Here is a 21,920-nt window from a genome sequence, read left to right on the forward strand (position 1 = left end):
ACGGGTCACAACAGGGTATTCCATCTCCAAAAGCCAAGTGCCTTATTCCCATTGATTTCTGTGGGACAGTTGCTTTTTGCTTTGTTTTGTTTTGTTGAAATGGGGCTTTTTCAGGATTGGATCACTGCCCAGAATTGGATAGCACCTTCCACTGATTTTGAATCAGCCCCTCTTGCACTTAGATTTGTGAAATACGCATACAAGCCCTTGGTTTGAGAGAGCAAGAAAGCACACGCTTGGATCAGGACTGGGTGCCTCCTCGCTCTGGGTCCTGTTTCCACTGAGTAAAAGTTGGGCATTTGCTTATCTGTATGGGAGTGTTCTCCAGGTTTGGGACAGTGGCAGAAAAATTTAACACTCAAATAGAAGGATGCAAAAGAGAAACATCCCTGTATTTGTGGACACCTTTGATTTTGAAGTAGTTACCTTGTCTTAGAGATGGCATGGAATAAAAACTCATCTTTGCCATTATAATGTGAAATGTTGAGATAATTATTCTGTGTGTCAGTGCCCGTGGTGAAGGAGATGGCTTGCATTTAAAATGTTGGTCTAGCTGCTGAATGGATTTGAATTTTTATTTTCCTGTTCCTTCTGTGTGGAAACACAAGTAATGAAGCACTGGAGCAGTGCTATGTTTGCAGCTTGAACAGCAGGAGCCTGAAACTCCTCCCAAAAACAAGTAAGAAAAACTGATATAAAGTGTTCATTTTGATACAGAAGTGGTCAACAGTTTTGTGTAAATCAGCAAACACCACTTTATGAAGGAGAACATTTCTGGTAACAGGGTTTTTTTTTTTTTGTCAGCAGAACAGCTTCCAACACTTTTAAAACACTTTTTCACAGTCCTTTCTAGAAATTAAATAACTGGTATCCCCAGTTTTACAGTTGTGAAAATTAAGGCAGCACAGACTTTTCCAGGGTCTGCATTTGAAGACTCAGCCTTGCATCTCTCTGCTTGGATGCTGTATGGAGAACAGTGCTGAGCCATTGGAGACACCTACCCAAGCTGGAGCAGCTCAGTAAAGAACCTCGTCCCGTGGTTTCACAATCAAGGGCATGTTGGAAACACTCCCTGCTAAAGACAAAAAGTTTCATTTTGTGAAAAGCATGGCTGGAATGCAGGGAATGCCATGTGTGCCAGAAACATACATGAGAGGTCGGATGTTTCTTTCAGAGCGGGTTACTGTGCACCGAAGTTATGCCCCTTTTTTGAGGTTTCCTATATATAGTATTTTTGCATGAACCTGTGCCCTTGAAATGCTGCGCAAGACAAGAGTAACGCTCCAGAGCCGCAGGTGGCACCTGGCTGTGGGATCACAGAGGTCAAGGAGTCCTGGCATGCAAAAGGTCTTTGAGACCATGTCCTTGAACCTGAACTGCTTTCTGCATGCATTCAAGCTACACAGATGGCACTGCAACAAAGCAGGCTGGTTTGATGTGGCTAAGAAGTTACCCAAAGAGTGGAAAAAAGCCTTGCATCTGTCTGCTCTTTTGTTGCAGCCAGCTGACAAGATGCACTGGCAGAGCTATGCTAATAAAGCACTTCAAGAAGTACGGTACAACAGCAGAAAATAGCACAGATTTTCCTCCATCCGTGTAAGCTGAAGAGTAGCTGTTGCAATCCCTCGGGCTCTGGGCATTGTCAAGCCTGAGAGGTACCACTTCTACTCCTTTTCTACATGCCTCTTCAGAAGAGCACCAGCAGAAATACATCTTGAATTTGGAGGGGTTTCAGCAGCAGAATACGTAGGGAGCATATAATTTTGCTCCTGGAACTGATACAGTTCAGCAATATTTATCTTGTGTGTTTTGTGTGTGTGTGTCTACCTGTGCATCTTTCGCTTAAAAAGTGACCTCTCTTCAAGAGGTCTGTCCTTAGTGATGAAGGAGCAAGCAGTGTTTGCTGAAACTCCAGATGGTTATTTTCCACTGTGCATCTTACATAAAACTTTCACAAGTAAATTTTGAAATAAGAAAAAAGAAGAAAGGAAGGCATAATCATCTAAATCTGGAGATCCTGAACAGTCAGTTCAAGTGGGTCACTTGATCTTTGCACAACTGTTTATCTTTTTTTGTCCATTTTCATTGCTGCTACTTAAAGAAGTCACTGATGGCTATACTGTGTGAAGCTTCCTTTGGGCACTCATTACAAGGATGGCGAGCAGATTTTAAACTGCGTTTTTCCAGGCCTTGCCTTACACTGCCAGTTGTGCATGTGCATTGCAACATTTTACAGACCTTTTTAGGCAGATACCCTTTTAACATGCCATTTTCATTTTCAATAAAAAGTTGAATTTTGGGCTTAGCTGACTAGACAGTTGTTGGGTTTGGGGATTTTTTTATCTTTTAAACCAAGCAAGTTGCTAACCCTGATTTGTGACATTCTTATTCATACTCACCGTTTCATTAGCGGTAACAGCAGCTATCAAGATACGCTTGAGAATGTGAGGCATATTCAGCATAAGCTCTGGCAACTCATTTTTCTGTATGTTGAAGCCTTTTTATAAATTATTGATCTGGGCTCTAAATGAGGTTGGATTGGTGAAGATTTGACCAATATTAAAATAACTTTATAAGGTCTGATTGATAGAGAAGTGAATTCCTGAACAGAAATGAATGTAAGCATTTGCGTGCATCCCATTTTGCTTCAGTTTATTTCTGATTAAAAGGTTTATTTTCATAGTTTGTTCTCTAAATGCAACCTTTATGTTACGCTTGCTCAAAAGCACAGAGAAATAAAATAATATGTGCAGCAAAGCAACTTGTCATTGGGCAATTGCAGAATTACAGGTTTGATTCGTGAGTTGTGCTGATTCATGCCAGGTCGGCTGATGAGCCTTTGCTGTTTGCTCTCGGGGAAGCTGTTGGTCCTGCTGCAGGAGCTGAACAAGCTGTATTTTTGCTGTTTTCCCCCAAGCCTGTTTTTGTAGAAATGCAGATATTTTTGGAGTGAGGCTTTAGCATCCTCTAGGAGGAACAGTAAGCTGTCATGAAAACTACTTGTGAATGCTTTTGTTTGTCAGCACCCTAGCAAGAGAGATTGGGACAGCCTGAAGCCTCGGGAGATGCTGGTGGGACCCCATCCACCCACACCAGCAGAACCACGTCCACCCAGAAGGGGGTCAACACGGGCAGTTGTTGAGTGGTGGAAGGATGATTTTTATCATGGCATGTATTTATTCCCAGTGTAGTATTTTGTGTGGATCAAAGGCTGCAGGGTTTTTAAAATTCAAGGCTGTGTTTCAGGCTTGCAGGCATCGGTTTGGTAAAACGGGGATTTAAGGGAAGTCCTTCTATTCTGAGGAAAATCAAATCAGCGAGACAGTGGGCCACGGCAGGTGCAGATCCAAAAGAATAAACTTAAGCATACTGCCAAAATCTCTACTTTTCTTAGTTTTCTTCTATGAAAAGAAGTTCCCGGTGTCCCATCAACCTCGGTCTGAAAACAACAGGTTTTGACGCGTGCCCTTCAGTCTTGCTGGCCTCCCTGAGGGCGCAGCAGAGAGCAGGCACCGTGGCGAATGATGCCACCTTGACAGCACGCTGCAGAGCGCACATGGCAGCGCTGGGTACCATGCCAGGCGTCAGCATCTCTGCAAGCCCCTGCCAGAGTGCCATCCTGAGATAAGTAATGGCTTTGTTTGATTGCTTTCCCTGGACACCTTCCTTCTTTTCCTTTACCTTTTTTTACAGAGGGAGGTTTCTTCTCAGTCCCTCTTGCAGTTAGGAGCATTTTAGAGCCACATGTCAGAGACCAGTGGTTTATACCCACTGCAACCCTGGACTTACTTTCTGCCCGTTTGAGCCACTCTTTGTGTGGGACAGAGGATGTTACTGTAGCTGGTGAGGCTGTGTGGGGTTTTTCCTCACACTTTAAAGGGTGTTCGATACTTCACTGAGAAAATCCACACCATCAGCTGAGCTGCTTTCTTTTACACCCAGTGTGGGTTTGACACTCTGTTATCTCTGGATACAGAACTTTACCCACTGCAAGCAGAAATTGATAGAAATCATTAAGAGTAAAACAGACTTTACCATAAAGTGATAAAACAAATGAAGACAGCTTGTCAGGACAGTGGTGATAACAGTGTGCTTACCCAGGCATGATCAGTAATTGTAACAAACAGTGGTACTGCTCTCCTCTTTGCTTTGCTTTAATGTGCAGTTGCATCCTCTTAGTTTGACTGGTTAAGAGAAGAGAGAACTCACTCCGTATTCAGTATATTCTGTGTGTGAGGGTCTGTGTAGAGCCTCTCGCAGTTCACACCAGCTTTGCAGCTCGGGTGAGAGTCTCCGGTGAAGCTCATGCTTCTGTAGCCTCTTCTGCTTATAGAGGCATTCCCATTAGCAACCCTTTGCAGATTGTGAGAAGCTCTAGCAAAAGAAGAATTTGCTACTGATCTCTAAAGAAAACAAAAGAAAAGAGAAAAGAAAAGAAAAAAGCATTTCTAAGGCTCTGTAGTGTAGAGCGGTGTAGGCTGGCTTCACCTCTAGCAGGGAGGCAATGAGCCCAATTGTGACTCTTTGCAAGAGGCTGTTGCAGTCCATGGTGCTGCTCCCACACCAGAATGATCTCGGGGAGAACAAAGAAGGGTATCTCCCCCCACTGCCAGGCTTGCATGCTGTGAGTAGTCTCCTTTCTCTGTGCATTATACCCTGTCAGAAGGGTAAGCTTCTGACAGAAGAGAACAGAAGTGGCTTTCCTACAAGCGGTGGGCAAAGGAGCTTGGGGACAGTCGAGTGCTGTGTGTAACTGCACAAGATACAGGGGAATTGTGGTGTGTGAGCAGGCAGCCCATCATTCATTCGTCCCGTTTTATAAATATGCATATTTATATTGCATGTGTAAATAATACCAGGGTATGTTGCTTGCGCATGATGTATGTAACCCTGCGGGGCAGGGTGGGGGGTGGATACCACGGCTACTTAATGGGCTTTCTTAATTTAGCAACCATTAACGTGCCTGCCCGTCAAATGTTTTTAAGTCTATGCTTCAGTGTAACCGATGAGTTTATTTCCAGTGCTCCTCGCAGGCATAGCTTAGGCCAAGTACAAGTTGAATAACCTTCAGGAAAGCTGTGCTGTCCTTCTGTCGGCCGCTGTCTTTGAAAATTGCCTGCAGAGTTAGTGAGCAGGAACAGTTAAGATTTACAAACAATGATGAAGCTTGTCATGCATCTTTCACCATTCATCATCTGGGTGCCGTGGCTGGGCGGTGAAGTGTTCTTCATAAAAACCAGCTCAGTGTGAAATACACCTCGCAGCAATGTTTACTGCTCTGAAACTCGTCAGCAGCCCTTTATAGTAAATCCAGATTGCGATGTGACATTACAGTATATCATTGCAGAGCGCGCTGGGGTTTACACTAGGAATGAGTGCAGTTCACACCAGATGAGATGTCGAAATTGAGTTATGTAGGAATTTGGCTGTTATATGGGGATAGCTTTTGTTTTCTGAGGACTGAAAGTTAGCTTTATATATATAATATATATAATCTACACATTCCTGTACTTGTGTGTGGGTGCCTATATCGCTAGAGAGATATATATACATGGATATATGGATACACACATACTATGAGCACATTCTATATACAAACACTGCGTATGGTCAAATACAGATTTCTCTGATGGGACGCTGTCTTATTTTTATGCTATTTCTTAAAAGTATCTCCGTATTTCATTGAAGTGCTGCATTTTAGCGTTAGCTTTTCAGCAAAGTAGCCTTTTATTTTCAAAAAATCCTGTTGAAAATCGTAGTTTTATGACTCCTGGCTAGAAATACAGAATGGGAATTTTCCTAAGGGATCTTTGGTTTAGCTTAATTGGGTTTTTTGTAGGGTTGCTATAGCAGATGCTAACATTGAATTTCTCAGTAGGAAAGCCAGGGGGGCTGTGAGATGAGTGCGTCACATACAGCTGGTGTGCTGCCTTTGGGAGAACGGGGCTGTGTGCGGGTGCACCCTGCGGACAGCTGAGCTCCGGCAGGGCAGAGTGCTGCGGGAGCAGCTCAGCTGGAGGAGGTTGCTTCTGAGATGTAGAGATCATGCAGCTGGCTGGTAACCACTGAAATGGAGCTAAGGCCCATTGCTGGGTTTTGGTTTGAGGGGGTTTGTGTTGGTTTTTTTTGTGCTAATGTCACCCAGAGCTTGGGACATGCAACTTTGAGCAGAAGATTTGGTGGAAATTTACCCAGAAACCTTAAAATACAGGAACTACAAAAGTTACTGGTACATCTGTCTGTGTGCTGGAATGACAGATGTTCTCCCCTTCAACTGCAGTGTGGACATGAGGTCATTGAGAATAACATAAAACAGTAGGTGCCTTTCTCCAATTACATAAGTAGGAAGTCGGTGCAAAATAAAACCAAGACATTTTGTGTATGAGTAAGTTGAGGCTGAGTCTTTGGAGATAAATCTGCTGTCTTGGGGATCTGATAGTCTGAGAAATATCCCTAGAGTTAAACAGTAATAGCCACATGAAGTGGAAGGCACGCTGTGTCGGTTGGCCTACAGACAAGGACAGTAGCTGGCTTTACTGAAAGTTAGTTACTTTGGTGGTAGTTAACTGATTAAAAAGAAATGAAAGAAAAGATTGGAGATAGACCAGTGTTGTGGCTGTGATGTTATTTCAGTGCTATACTGCAAAACCTGGAAATTAAGTTATATTTCACAGTCTTTAGTGCTGTGACTACTTTGTCCTCTGTGCCTGAAACAGAGATGGCATGTTCTGGACTCTTCACCAAAGTCTTTTGGTTTTATTATTGCTTGGCTCTTCAACCAGAGGGAAAGATGGGATGTTTGAAATACTGTTACATTTAATTTTAGGTTTCTGAGACCCATGCCCAGGTATTAAATATAGTTCAGAAGTGCAAAAAGGAGTGGGACTGCAGTTGATACTATCAGAGGAGAGATAACTATACTTCATTTGTCCTCCTCAGCTGTTCTCAGCTCCTGTAGTTGTTTTTGCTTTGAGTGTTAATCCTGTAGTGAAATCATACTTTTCTCGCTCAGAACAGTTTCTACAAATGTGTTTGTTGTTACTGATTTTATTTAGTCAATTTATTATGTTTCTCTAAAAAAAACAACACTCTAAAGTTTACCTTTCAGTCTGCTGCAGGCAGTATGAAGGTAAAGCTTCAGATCCACTAATCACGTAAATACAGAGGCTTCCAGGCACACCAGTAGCATTCTAGACTTCTTTTTATTCATAATTAGCTTAATGATGCAGTATTAATCTCACCAGAGAGAGAGAGGAAAAGCATTATTTATGAAAATGTTTTTTACCTTCTCCTTTTATTTTGAGAGGGTGAAGTTTGGACATCTTTTATGTTACTCTTGTGGCTTGAATTAGAGGGGTGGAGAGTGAAGCTGTCATTTATAATGTAGTGGTTTCAGGTGCCAGAATGTTGCATATAAAATCAAAGAGACGTATTTCTTCACAACCTTGACTGCTTTATGTACCTGTTCAGTTTCTAGTAACTTTACTAAACTGCAGTCTTCAGATATATACAGTAAGCGGTGCCTTGACATAAGGACGCTGTAATAGCCTTATGAAGCTTGAGGTCTTTCTGAATACATACTCAGCACACTATCGTAGAGCTTCTCATTTAATTTCCTATTCTTGCAGGTGACTCATTCCTCTTGCAGTGTCTGCCATAGGTAGATTGAAAGAGAATTCCAGGAGTTAGGGCAAGAATTGAGAAAAATACTCCTGAAAGGTGCCACATTAACAGCATTTAGTGCAATGCTAGCATCCAGTTGTTGCTGTTCAAACATTTCCAAATTTGAGTTAAATAGGTAAGTGCTAGCCTGGACCAAGGGAAAAAAAAAAAGGTATCTTGTCTATCAGGTTAAGTCACTTAATTTTGTGTTGCTTTCCCACACAGATACAAAGGTGGGGGGTGGCATCTTTTTGCAGTGACCCTGCAGGGAATCAAAGCTAACATGTCTGTAGAGCACTGTAAAAACAGTCCAGGAGGAAATTGCTTAGAATAGGGGAAAAAAACCACACCACAAATAAGAGTATGTTGGCTGATTATAATGAGTGTCTTATAGCATCCAGGAGCTGTCAATCATACCTTAATGTTTACAGAAGTGAAAAGTCAATGTGTAGTTGTTTAATTTGACATGACTCTCGGGTTGAGAAAGTGTAATCGCTGGAGGGGACAGTTAAGTAGCTGTGTTCCCTGTCAGCCTGTCTCGCTCGACTACTGCGCTAAACGCTTTCCTGATGAGCGATAGATTTGGTTAAATACCAGGATAATTGCTAGCTACAGCATCCAGCACTCTTTTAATGCCTTGTGCTACATCTGTACTAGCTCTTGCCTGAGGCAGTTTGAGGTTTCTGCAGGGAAGAAGGCATGTATGTTCAATTACACTGTTCTCCTTCGGGTTTTGAAGGGCAATTGTTGCAGAGCTAAATAGGCTATAATAAATTATATTTCGTTTCTTCCAAGCCTGTTGAAGTAGATCAGACGTGCAAGTGTTACAGCCGCTTTCTGCATGTAAGGGACATTTTGTTAGTCTGCTTGTACTGAGAACACACAAAGAACTATTTAGGCAAAGTGTTGTTTCACTTGAAAAATGGAAAACTCCCAGACTTGCCTTGCTACGCAGCTGCAACGCCAGTGAACTTGTTTTGCATGCCATAGAAGTATTTGCTTCCCCTCGCTGCTTCCACACGCGTAAGTAAGATCATGGTACAAACACGTGTTCATGCTCATTGTGCGTAATCGGAATAGGAGAGGGACTCCACTCTCCCCTCTGTAATTGGGAGGGTGTCAGCATTTTCATCAAACCTTTTAGTGCGGTTGGTGTTTTAAGGAGAAGACTTGAGGCAGCTTGCTGGTTGCCGTTGGGGTGGTTGCCCGCCGGTTGCCCTGGGACCTGCCGACACCTCCCTAAGGCTCCGCCGCAGCTACTGCGCCCCTGCGACCACAGGGTCTACCCCGCATGGCACCTCCAGGTCGGACAAGAGGTGGGAAAAGCAGAAGGCACCTGAGCACAGGTGGGGCTGTTACAGCCCACTTCAGAAATGTTTGAAAGGGATTGGGGGGGGGGGCATTTGTTTTTGAAAAACACTTACCTTAAAAGTCTGAAAAGGTCTGGAGGTTTCATTTTGAACTATCTTGAGAACTGAGCACTTCATTTGTTGGGATTTGCTTTAATATGTGATCCGGAAAGAGCGGGCGCCAAGTTAACCACGTAGGACTCCCTGTGGCTCCTTTTGAAATAAACCAAACAATTGTGATTTTGTTTCTTCTTTAAGACTGGCATTTAACATCTTTGCATTTATTTCCTGCTTTTTGGTAATTTTACAATGCCAGTTTCAAAGCTCTATGCCTGACGTTTATCTCGCAGTACCAGTTAAATCAGTTAAGTTTCACAAATGGAAGGTTTGCACAAGGTCTGAATCACACCCCATATGCTGTGGGTATCATGACTATTTACCCCAGGCATGGCACTAACCACGTCTTAGACTGCTGAAAGTAAAAGCATCTTTTTAGTCCAGTTTGTCACTAGTTTTTGTTTCCTTTCTGGACATGAAAGAAAAAGAAAAATCAATGAGCTCTCTCCGCGGTTCATTTATAAATCATTTTCCCTTTCAAGTTCTGTCTCGGAGCAGTTGCAGACACTGCAAGGAGTGTTTTGTTTTCCCACCCTGAAACAACTGTTTACAATAGATTTTGTAGTGGATTTTTGTGTTGGCTTTTGGCTATATAAACCACATTTTGATAAATTTCCATCTGAGCTGATTTGAGCTAGCTGTGTACCCTTAAGTACAGTTTAAAACCTCCTAAATACTCTAAATCAAAACTTGGATCACCTTAGTTTTTGCTGTCCCCTCTCTTGGATAACTATGAACTTCTAGTTTGTAAAGCTGTCTCTACAAGCTGTGTCAAACACATCTTGCCCCTGCTGTTCCCTGAGTCACAAGTGTTTCCAGCATCTTTAATTTTGTGGATTGAGTCTCTAATTTTTCCAAGGCATAAATGCTGCACTTGGGTTTGTGCAAACAGAGTCTACACTGGAGTGAAACAACACTGGCTTGTTGAGAGGGGTCTGCTGTGTTCCTGTTCTGTGGATACTTTTGCAGGGACTAACCCAAATGAAGCTGTAACTGCCTGAACTGTAGTTAGAAAGGCATGAGGAGAGAGGAATGTAGGTTGGCCCCTAGTTTGAAAGTAATTGCCGCTCCTCAGCTGTGGGGCTGGTCTCTGTACCTCTGAACTGTCCAGCTTGGATCACTTCAGCTGCTTTTCTTGCAGCATTCACCTGCTGTGCCTGCCAGCTACATGTGTAGAGGGAGACAGAGATGCCTGCCTGCCCCATCCTCCAAGGGAGGGAAAAAGCCTGCCTTGACCCTGAACAGCACCAGTACTCAGTTATTCTGTGTGGTGCAAGCTCCTGCAGCCCCTGCCTTCTCCCCGCTTCACCGCCCCGTGTCTGCCATGGGTTGCAGCAGGGCTGTATGATGCAGCAGAGAATGAGCCCCACTTTTTGCTTCCCTTCTCTCCTCCCTGCCTTACCCTTACAGCGTTGAATCAGTTTTGCATTGACCAGAGTTGCGTTCAGGGCTGCCAGGATTAACGGAGGCATAGCGTTGGAGCTGTCCTCTTGAAGGCAGGCAGTCTTCGACACAGCCACCAGTGTCTGGATTGACCCGCTAGACCCAAGGAACCTGTCTTAAAATTCTCTGTACAACAGATGACAGTAATAAAATTCTGATTTTCTATTTATTTATTTTGGAACTTCTCTGCCACGAAAACATGATTTAAAGTTCACCTTCCTGACTTCAGACCGTGGCAAGCAAGGGCAAGGGAAGCACATGCTGGAAATTGGTCAGATATACTCAAGCCCATTCCAGTAGCCTTAGTAAGGAAAAATCACACGAGAGCCCTGAAGTGACCCAGTACCCTTGTAGGAAACTAAAACAACCAAGGTTTTTAGGCCCTGTTGACCCAGAGCTTGTAGAATGTTAGCTGTGATCTCAGGGGAGTTTGGCCCTTCCTAGCAAGGCCACTGCTGTCAGGATCCTGAAGAAAGTGCTGAACGCTGGTGGGTTGACCGTCCCACTAGGTCTGCATCACCATGGCTGTAGGAAGTCAGCAGGACCTCCTGGTCCTGGGGAGATGCCGCTGGCAGCACCAGCAGCATCGTCAGACGCAGCCCATGCGCTCCGGCTGACGGCACACGGTCAGCCGGCGGCTGGCCCTTCGCCTCGGAGCAGGACCAGCCTCCGCACCGCACCAGCATTTCACAGCCTGCATTTAGTACTGCTATTGTGTTCGTGGAAATAAATATAAATATAATGCAGCGGGTCTGTCTTAAGCCTAATGTTGCGTGAAACTTCATTTAACTTATTTGACTACCTCGAAAATGTTTTGTGTTCAGTTTTTGTCCCTGTTTTCTCAAGTGTTGTGACTTACTGCAGGGAGGTTCCTAAACTTCGGAGGGCATAAATCTCACTTTAAAATAAGTAGCAACATTTTCACTCTGTTCATGCATACACCCGTCTTGTGCTGCGTATTTCATCAATACTTGTTGAACCATTTTACTGCAAATCTGCTTGACTTGCTTCCAAATTAAAGTTAATATTAAAAATGGTAATGCCATAGCAATATTAAGTCACTTTAAAGCCTTCTGGGCTTTGTAAACTGCAGATTGACTTAAATTGTAAGCTGTAAATGATAAGGCTGCTTCTTTTTTCTCTCTTGCTCAGTTTTGAGCAGAGTTGTTGGTGAGTAGAGTCTTGCTCATGCTGAAGTCAGTGACAAAGCTCCTGCTGCTTTCACTAGTGTAGTATGAGTTGCAGGTCCTTGTTTTCTCCCTTCCCAGCAGAGAAGCTTGCATTATAAGAGCATTAAAAAAAAAAATGTGTTCTTTCCAAGTGAAAAACCTATTGTATCTACTGTAACAGATCACTTTCATTAGACTTCACATTTTCTCCGATTGTTTAGTAACCTCTTGATTTCCAGAAGCTTGCAAATCATGGTCAAAAAAATCTCTTAAGCTGTATAATACGGCACTTTTGCACTGAGCCAGTATTTTCTAAAATTAAGACTGTCATTAAACCTTACAGAGCTGAGGCCATCATTATTATCTGTTTGATTACTCTTTGAGCATTATGATTGATGACAACGGGCATGGATTTCATTCTTGTTTTATAGGTTGAAAGTGACACTGGCTGCAATAAAAATGTAAAGAGGGGTAACCAGAATTAACATTTATATTTATATGGCTAGTCCTGGTGTTGCGCAAACTGTGATATCCTCCTTTTTTTCCTGATACGCTAGTGAAGATTAACAGCCTTTCTGACCCAAGAACAGAGAGACATTCAGCCAAAATAGTGTTATGTTTGGATTTCTGTGCTGAACACCAGAAAGTTATATGTGATTATTAAAGCTCTTAGGATCCTATTTCCTTCCTTTAGTATAGCTGTACAAGGGAGAAACCTTGTGCCTTTTTTTGTCTTGCCACATATTCTGCTGCCTGTTAACATTATCCTGAACCTTGAGTGCACTCTTTCCTTTAAAATTACCATTGCTTTTCAAAAAACATTTTCTTGCCACAGCTATTGCAAATGGCAATGCATTTTCTAGGTAGGATGATCGATGCTTCTAGAGGAACTTCTTGTTTAGACAGGTTTTAAATATATATACCAAGCAAACCAAAGGCAACTACATTGTAGTGATGCCCAGAAGCAGATGAGGAGTTGGGAGTCACTGGCTGTCTCCTATGTTGACTAGGAGACAGATGTAGCCTGTGAGGTCTTTCCTCAAAGCAAGGAGCAGCCCCCACGTCTGTCCGTCTGCACCCTGCAGTGTCAGCAGTCATCCCACAAAGAAGCAACAGGCAGCCTTTTGTCCATGCATTCTCACGTGCTGCCACGCGACAGCCGTGGTAAGCGTGTGTGACTACATTGCCACTAGTTAATTGCAGCTGGGGATGTCCATTTCAGTTGCCTTTGTTTGGCAGTATCTGTGGGTTAGGCGGTGTTGAGGATGTATGGAAAAGCCTGTGTCATCAGCATAAGAGAAGATGCAGACCCCAAAGGAGATGGACAGTAAGCAGTCTCCATAAAATTAGCGTGAGGTCTCCAAATTATGCCTGAGGGGACTGTAGGGTGCAGAGAAGTGACACCATGTTCTTGCCTTTAGAACTGACTGGAAATTGTTCTGACAAAAACAGATATAGATATAAGGAAGAAATTTTCCACCATGAGGGTGGTGAAACACTGGACCAGGTTGCCCAGAGAGGTGGTAGATGCCCCATCCCTGGAAACATTGAAGGTCAGGTTGGACAGGGCTCTGAGCAACCTGATCTTGTTGAAGATGTCTCTGCTCATTCCAGGGGAGTGGACTGCATGTCCTTTAGAGATCCGTTCCAAACCAAACTATTCTATGATTCTGTGATTCTATGATTCCTGTCTCTAGATCTGGAGTTGTGGGCAGTCTGTCATGTTTTTTGCCTTGCTGGCAGAGGTTGCCACCTGTTGACATGGTTGTGTGGTCTCTTCTGACCCAGATATGTGGAATGGTTTCTTTTCACAGGAAAAAAAGACTTCTTCAAAAAACACAATTCATTTAATGGATCTGGCTTCAAAGGCGGCCGCACAGAAGAACATGTGAGGTGCTGAGATCCCTGCCTTGCTGCTGCGCCCAGCACTGGGAGAGCCTAGGGAGTCCCAAGCCTCCTGACCCCATAGCACAGCAATTTTGTGCAAAAGCAGTCCTGGCAGAATGAAATGCCCAGAATAAATGTTTGGGCATGCGCATCAGCAGCTGGCAAGATAATCAGATGTTTCTCATGAGAAATGATTGATTCGTGTGTGTTTTAATCTTGTTGTTAGAACATTTTTTAATTACTACAGGAACAAGAAAAACAGTCCAAAAAGTGGATTTGAAGTCTATTTTTTTCTGAGAGCTGCCTCTGTCTTTTGCCAGTCTTTTGAGTACAACAGACCAGGGACATCTTTTTTTGATGGAGAATCAGTCTCCGGTGTTGTGCATGGAATAGAGAAGTAGTATCCAACCTCCAGGAAGAGAGATGAAAGGTCCCAGCTTTGTCACAGCCTTGTTACATGATGAAGCAAATCACTTTATTCCTCTGAGATTCCTTGCTGCTTCTCAGCTGGTGGCAGATCTCCAAATACCCCCCTCCCTCACAGCCACTTTTTTATACACCTGTTCTAGAAATCGATACCTCCTCATGTGTTTGCATGGCTGCTTTCTAATCTTGAAATGGTTTGGGTGTTTGTTTTTTTCAAGAGAAGCTCCTTTCAAAAGCATTGTCTGGTTGGCCTCCAGTTTAGAGTACAGCCATGCAAACCATTGGGTTTGCCCTGCCATGGTGAACTATGAATGTCTGAGGGAAGTAGGGATCTCCAAAAGTAGGTCTGCTGGTAGTCATAACACAGAGCCACAGCCTGAAGGAGAGGCATGTGCATCTTTACAGTACTGGCAATACAAAACGAAAGGGTCTGCATGTTCAGCAGCAAAATTGCTTCTCCAGTGTAATTGCCAGTGTTGCTGCGTAAATGTGTGCACAGGACAATGCAGGGTTTAAATAAGTGACTAAAGAATGGTAGGGAAGGAAAAGGGAGAGGCCTTTGGTATTTTATCAGGATGCCTTTTCTTTGTAGTGTTACTACCAAGTTAAAAATACCTCAAACCTGTGACCTCATCTCAGCTCTTTTGTGATGCTGAGGTCATCATGCTTCTTGTGTAATCATGCAGAACGTTTACACTTAGAGATGACCCAAAAAACCCTCTACAGAAGAGCACGTTTTACCTTGTTACCCAGCAGTGGGAAATGTCTGCTTTATGTTGAGATGCCCCATTCCTGGAGAACATTTTGGTTCATGTTTTCCAAAAGGGAAAATATCTGTGTGAAACCATTAAAATTGTGTCTCCTTATGGAGAGAACTAGCCATTAGGGTTCCTGGCAATGCAATGTAAACCGGAGTGTTTTTTGCAGAGTTGTACTGATTTAGACGTTGCTGAGACCCAGCTCGGGCAGAGTGAGCATTTCTGGTGAATACCTTGCACAAGAGGTGAGTAACCATTCACTTCTGCCAACACAAAAGCAAGCGCTTACCAGCTGAATTTCACACGTTGCCTTTCAGTCATTCAAAGCAAGGGTGCTCATCTCGGCACACCTGACCCTGCTGAAGTTTTTCTCAGGGGGTTCACCCTCTGCCTTTCCTAGCCAGCAGCAGTGGCTTAGTGACATCAGGATAGCAGAAAGTGTTGGACTATCAGTACTGCTCTGCTCTGGATTGTGTCTGCAGGCATGCAGGGTGATTGCTTTATAATGGATTGGTATAGTTTCTGGAGTCTCAGAAAAAGTCTATGCTTCCTGAATGTCGTCTTTTCGTCCTCTGTGTCTTAACTGGTGGTGGGTGAGAAGTGGAAAGCCTTGTTCGATTGTTTCACATATTATTGTAAGAGAATTTAAAGCCAGAGGTAAGGGAGTTCAACAAGAGGATATTTTCTTCAGCTTCTGGTTTCTAATTACATCAGTTATAGCCCGACCTTCTTAGTTGCTAAAAGTACAAGCATGAACTGGAAAAGAATTAGATAATCCGTGGTAAAGCATGCTGAATAAAGATCTCCATTCAGATCTTTACCTTTTATCCCAAGTTCCTAATGCCAAGAATTAATGCTATTTGAAAATAAACAATGAATGTGCTCTACTGTGGGCATCCAAGATAATCCTAATTGCTTTAAATGTTAGTGAGAAGGGTAGGTGTTTGAGAAAGGGGAAAGGGCCCTACTGTGAAATAGTATATCTGTGTTAAGAGGCACAGACGGGACACATTTTCAGTTCCAGATCCTTAGGCTTGTTTTTATTTTTGCATGGAAAGCAGCTCTGCTTGTTGCTCTTGAAACTTCTGGTCAGCGGGAAAATACCCATGGACATACGTTTCTAGAACTGGACTGGTTGCCCTTGTGTTATTAACATGCAAAGCAGAAAAGGAGCACCACTCCCATTTTCTTTTAAGTTGGTCCACATCACGGTCAGCACAGCACAGTCCACAGCGTATTGATCAGAGCAAAAATTGCAAAGACGTTTCAGCTGGTGTGTGTAATACATGGAGTTCAGTTTTAAGGCAGATCGATAGCTGAGTTTTCATTAGCCCCTTGTTACTATTTGTTATCAGCCTCCCTGTTAGACTGATGTCTCATCTTACTCTCTGCTGTGCATAACACTGCTTCTAAGAAGCCTGTACCCGTGCTATGTTGCGGTGACCAGCTGCAGTGAGCAGAAACTCTTGGCTTCAGGTGGGCTTCCAGAATTTGTCCCCATGGGAGCCATCACCTAGTCCAGGTCTGTGATTAGGCCAGAGGGACGGGAGGAGAAGGACAGTCAATACAGAACATTTTTAGCATGTTTATGCGCTTGCAGATGTTGGCAGGAATTCTCAGTCAGTAGGAACCATTTCATCCCAGCATTCATCCTGAGCAAGAGGGATGTGAGGAAGGAGACGGCAATGTTTTTTTAGGTTAGTTCACATAGAGTAGAAGAAGAAGGACTAAAAGATACTGGGGCTTCACCGAGTGTGAACGTCCTTCAGAAACATGGGTTACCACAGCTTTACAAAATACAAATCTTTGTACTCAAAGGAAATCTTGAAAACGCAGCTGATGAAAGTTTGTCTCTTAATTTTCTTAAGGTTTTGCAGCTTCTCTGTGGCCTTCTAGCAGGAACCCATTGAGCCATAGGCTCCTGACTGCTGGTGTCTTAGATCTGCACAGAGCAGAATACCAGAGTATGAGACTGATCCCCTTGCATGGCTGGTTTATGAAGAACAGCCTGCCACTAACGCTGGTTTCTTCACCCTAGTGTAAGTCAGTAGTGCTCCTTCTTTTCAAATAGTGCATTCACACAGGAGTGAATCACGTGGGAGATGCAGTGAAGATCGATTTTCTTTTTGACCTTCTGTTAATTAACTCTGTGCTTAAAAGAGTTGAACATATGGGAACATAGAGTTAAGCACTGCAGAGGTGAGAGGCAGCTGAGTGGAGGTTGCTTAGGAGAGCTTAACTTGTCCTTTCTGCATGTTTCGCATTGAGATTTCATCTTGCCCATCTTCTGGTGATCTACAGCAAAGTAGCAAAGGACAGAGGCTGGCACCCTTGCCACTCTAGTGCTTTCTCCACAACAGGAAAATTGTGGTTTTCTCTCACTCTCTTTTTTTGTGTGTCGTCTTCTCAGTTGCTGAGCCAGCAACTGATATGATTCTGATGGTTCTCTGATTCTGAGTGCCTGATTTTGCAACAGTAACCATGTTTTTTTGTTTGGTTGATTTGGTTCGGGTTTTCGACCTAATGCTTTGTCAGGCAGTTGCCATGCGTGTTGTGGTAGTTGCTGTAGCTTGGCAGGCTGTTTGCTGGCGGTGGGTGGTAGAGTACCCTTGACTTGGGTGGAAACCGGGCAGTGTTGTCAAACTGAATTCGACCTGCAGTATTTCCAGACCACCAAGCCAGCCTATCCTCAGAGCATTCCTGGTCCCCCCACTACGTCTGATAGAGGCACTGGGAAGACCGGTGCCAGTCCTTGAGATGGTAAGCAGGGGAGAGTGCTGACGCCATTCTCTCTCGTTCCACCCTTCACGCAGGTAGCATGGCTTGCTTCTTGGTTTGACTGCCACCAGTTTCCCAGGCCTGTTTGTTTTTTGAGACACTTCATATAGGATTGTGGAGCCTGGAGTGGAAGTTACTGCTTGCTTAGACAGCGTCCATTTCCAGTGGTATTTGCAAAAGGAAACTGCTTTGGCTACAGGGGAGAAGGTATCATGAAGAGCAGTTCCTGTCCACCCTCATGCTTTAGTGGTGCTCCGATGCTCTCGAGCTGCCAGCAGCAGTCTGATTCTGCTCCCCTCCGTCCTGCACGCGTGGCTGTGCTCGCACACGTATGTGTGCGCACTGGGAAGAAGTGCCTGGGCCTTAGCAGCATGTGGGACTGGCATACTTACTTATTTTCCTTTTCCCTGAAAAAGAAGGTGAAAGAGTTTTAAAAAATTGATTGTACCTCTCAACTTCAAATCTTTAAAAATTGTTCCTTATTGAGAGTTTAATAGTTTTTTAAATGTAAACTCGGGAAAATATTTACTTTTCAAGCATGAATATCCTTCTGCTTTCTCACACCACTGAAAGTGTATTATTCTTTTCAGTCCATTGAATTCCAGGGATCACTCACGTTAAAAGTCAGTGCAGTTTACAGTGTCAGAAGGTGTAAGGTTTTGTGTTTATGGTTGCAGTCCCTTCTCGCTTCTTTTCCTGTGTGATACTAGCTGAAAATTTTTCCAATTCGTACGGCTCAAAAGTATTCAGGTGCTTTCCCAAGGGTAAAAGATAATCGGATCAAGGAGAGGTCTTTAAAAACTGTCACAGACCCAATTCTGGTACTGTTATTTACACAGATAAGGGCTGTGTAACAACAGTGGGAGGATCAGCCGCAAGCCTCAAACAGATGAAACTCATAGACTTAAATCAAAAAGAACATGGGTTTTGTTTCTTTGAACTTGGAACTTCTACATTTTATTGCTGTGTGATTAAAACACTGGAACAGAATTGCTCATTTCGTTTTTGCTGCCTTTTTATAGCTACAAGTCCCAAACCGAGTATCTTGCTCTTATTACCAGCATTGCACCTACCCACTGCTCCTTGCTTGAAGTGGAAGGCTATCTGAGTAAGCAGTGCAGGTTTGGATAGAGGAGTAGCACTGTCATCTACTAGAAGTAATATCTTGGTAGTGCCAGGTTGTTTTTAAAATCTGTGTGGCTGTAGTTACACATGTGCTGCGCACATTCAGAGACCAGTATATATAGCCCAAATTGCCTAGCCATTAAAACTGTGATCAGTTTGGAATTCAGTGGAAAAACAACCCAAGTTAGTTACATCAGTTCTTCAGACCCTGAGACGGTTTGTGGGACCAACCAGTTGGTGACTGGAACTGTTCCCATGTGATGACGCTTTGCCTTTGAATTTGGATCGGGATGTCTGATGCCCCATGCGAAATGTTGGAAGATTGGTAGAGCTCCACCAGCCCAGAAAGCTTAGGAGCCAGTACTTGAGGTGCTAAGAAGCAGATGTGGGTGTCTGTCTACCAAAAAAGTTTCCTTCTGTGTCATTACCCAGGTTTATAATAAATTAATGTCGAGTTGCTGGAAAAATAGATCATAAAAATGAAGTGTGGTAGGGTTTTAACATCAGTGCTGTATGTAGCGTGTCGGGTGGGTTTTCTGTTGGATTCTTTCCACTTAGAAAAAAACTTTGTGTAAGTTTGTCACAGAGATTTATAGATCTCAATATTTAAAAATGGGCCTTTCCATCACTCCAGGCACATGCACACTAAAAATGTTAACAAATCCTTTAAAATAAATAAGACTTTTGCCCATTTGGCTACTCAGGAGTAAACAAAATATTGTCCCCTTTCAACCCCAATCGCTTCCTTCTTACTTCCGCCCCAGAGCCTGGGAACACAGAGATTCCTTACAGCATGTCCTAAATCTTAACACATTGGGCTTTGCAAGATGAGAGCAGAACGAGGTTTCAGAGTCAGAGAGCTGAGTCCTTGAGCCAGCCAGCCCTGTTGAAACCACACTACCGTTTGTTACTACATCGTGCAAGGTACATCACGGAGAAAGGGATGATTCCTGATGGCAGACATGGCCACATCCAACGAAGCTTCTGCTTTTGGCATGCAAAAGCTAAGCCCCTGAATGGCCTTTGAGGAGCTAGTCTATAGCACAGGTCAGGAGAGGTGCTGATTGCTGCATTTGCTGTAGGTGATTGCCCCTTTGACATGGGGGTGTGGACCTGCAGAGCACCTCTGTTCTGTCATTTTGTAGTAGTCAAAGCATGAACCACTCTAACAAGTTACTCAACTGAAAATAATGGGTGGTGTGTGCTTCAGATCATGGGAGCTTGGTGCAGACTGGGCCACCTAATGACTATGTTTATGCTGTGAGCCTATCTTACCAGGTGAGCCAGCTTCCCTTCCAGGGGAGCAGAAAAGTTCCTCTGTTCCTCCACTCATTTTCGCTAACCTGCATGTTTGCATCTGGTTCAAGTCCTAGGAGCTCTTAGGCAGTGATGAAATCTCAAGCACAGACTTAGCAGAGGAAGTGAAGTGGAAAGACAAGTTGCTTTCTCATCCAGACACTGAGGAGATGTGACTTCTCCTTCGACTCCACCATCAACCCCACTTACACACTGAAAAGGGGAGGTAGGAAACACAGCATCAGGAATCGCCTGGTATGTTCTCATGGCAGAAGAGAGCTTGGCTTTTTCACCCGGCAAGGGGTGTTTCTGATCCTGCAGCACTTCTGGGTTTTGGGATCGGTGGGCTAGAAAAAGTAAAAATCTACAAAGTCGTTCCCAGCTGCAGGTTACCCAAGTGCTGTTCTCACCTGCTCTAGGTGCAAATCAGTCCCCTCCTCCAGCAGTCCCATGGTTATTCAGGCTCAGAGATGTCGGAGAGAGCTGTTTGGCTGTTTTGTGTGTTTGACCACATAGCAGAGGAATACGTGGTGCTCCAGACCGAGGTTCCTCCTTCTGTGTCATTAAACCATCAGCAGCATTCGCGGGATGTCTAAAAACTGTTGGAAGTTGCCTTGACTATGTTGTCACTCCCTCATTCTTTTCTTTGTCTTTTACCTTGGAGAAAATGTAGTATGGGGTTAATATCCCATTCGTCATGTTTAAAAAAAAAAAGTTTTACATCAGAACTGAAAGACAATAGTAGAGTCTGCTTTGGCAGGGTGGTATGTTAGAGCCCTGCTTGCCCCTTACATGCATCAAAGGAGAGACTTGCATGAAATCTAGGAGCCAGGTTCTGCAATGTCAAAAATAGGCAAAACTCCCTGAAAGTAACAGACATTGCCATTTTATCTAAGGAAAAGTATGTGAAAGTGATACATGAGGCCTCAACTCCATAATGTCTTTTCCATCTCTTGGTAACTGGCGGCGTGTTTAAAATAAGGACAAACCAGGAAGCTGAGCTGCAACGGAAAGTTACTGCAGAAACGTATGATACTAGAGAAATGGCATGTCAGTGTTTTTTTAAGAGAGCGTCTTTCTCATTTTCCCGGTGATGGGGTAAACCCAGGTGGCTGCTGTTTACTTTCCTTGAATCCCGTTGGATTTGCCTGGCTGTGAAAGTCAAGCCTGACCTTTTCTTCTTCATTAAACTTCAGACGTGCTAGAAGTCCCCAGAGTCTGCAAGCGCCCAGGGCTCAAGCATGAAGGAGCTGCTCACTTAGGCACAGCGCTGTGGTTTGGGGACAGAGTTTAAGCCTCAACTCCGTATTCCTTGTTCTTGCACAGTTGTACGAGATTCATCATGGCTTCTAAGAAACAAGCAATGGCTGTAAACAATGTTCTCTTTTAAAAGATCACAGCCTGGTAATGTTCTCCACTAAACAGTAAAATCCAGAAGATAATAAGTATTGATGATTAAGGTGTCAGGGGCCCATGGGGCTCCTGCTGTGATGTGGTTGCCTCCGACTGCCTCAACTGCCGTTGCATTTTGCTAATTACATCATAGATTTTCCTATTGATGAACAGAATCTGAATTAACACGGGAAGCACTAATGTTACCCTTTCACTATTATTGTTGTACAAGAAGCCGTGGCAGATGCTGGCAGTTAGTTACACAAACATTAGTATTAACGATTGGCCATTTGGAATTGGTGACAAACTGCCGCCTGCCGGAATCCTGAGCCTGAAACCAATCAGGAAGTTAATGAGGAGAGAAATTACCACTGCAGCTTCCCCTTAATTATATTCACGGTAGGCAGGAAGGGAGTGTTGGGGGTGGATCTCAACTCATCTAAGGTTAGGAAGGTCAGAGACCCTTTTACTTGGTTTTTGTATCTACTGCAAATTGCAGTGTTGCAACCGTTCCTAGC

At 43.7% G+C, this 21,920-nt stretch overlaps 1 protein-coding gene across 1 annotated transcript in view; it reads left to right on the forward strand.

Annotated features, from left to right (window-relative positions):
- The window catches only part of DMRT1 (doublesex and mab-3 related transcription factor 1), a 60,632-nt gene that overhangs the window by 38,266 nt on the left and 446 nt on the right, over positions 1-21,920 (forward strand). The gene's annotated exons all lie outside the window — the stretch shown is intronic.

This window comes from Gavia stellata, chromosome Z (genome assembly GCF_030936135.1).
Source record: "Gavia stellata isolate bGavSte3 chromosome Z, bGavSte3.hap2, whole genome shotgun sequence".
NCBI lineage: Eukaryota > Metazoa > Chordata > Aves > Gaviiformes > Gaviidae > Gavia > Gavia stellata.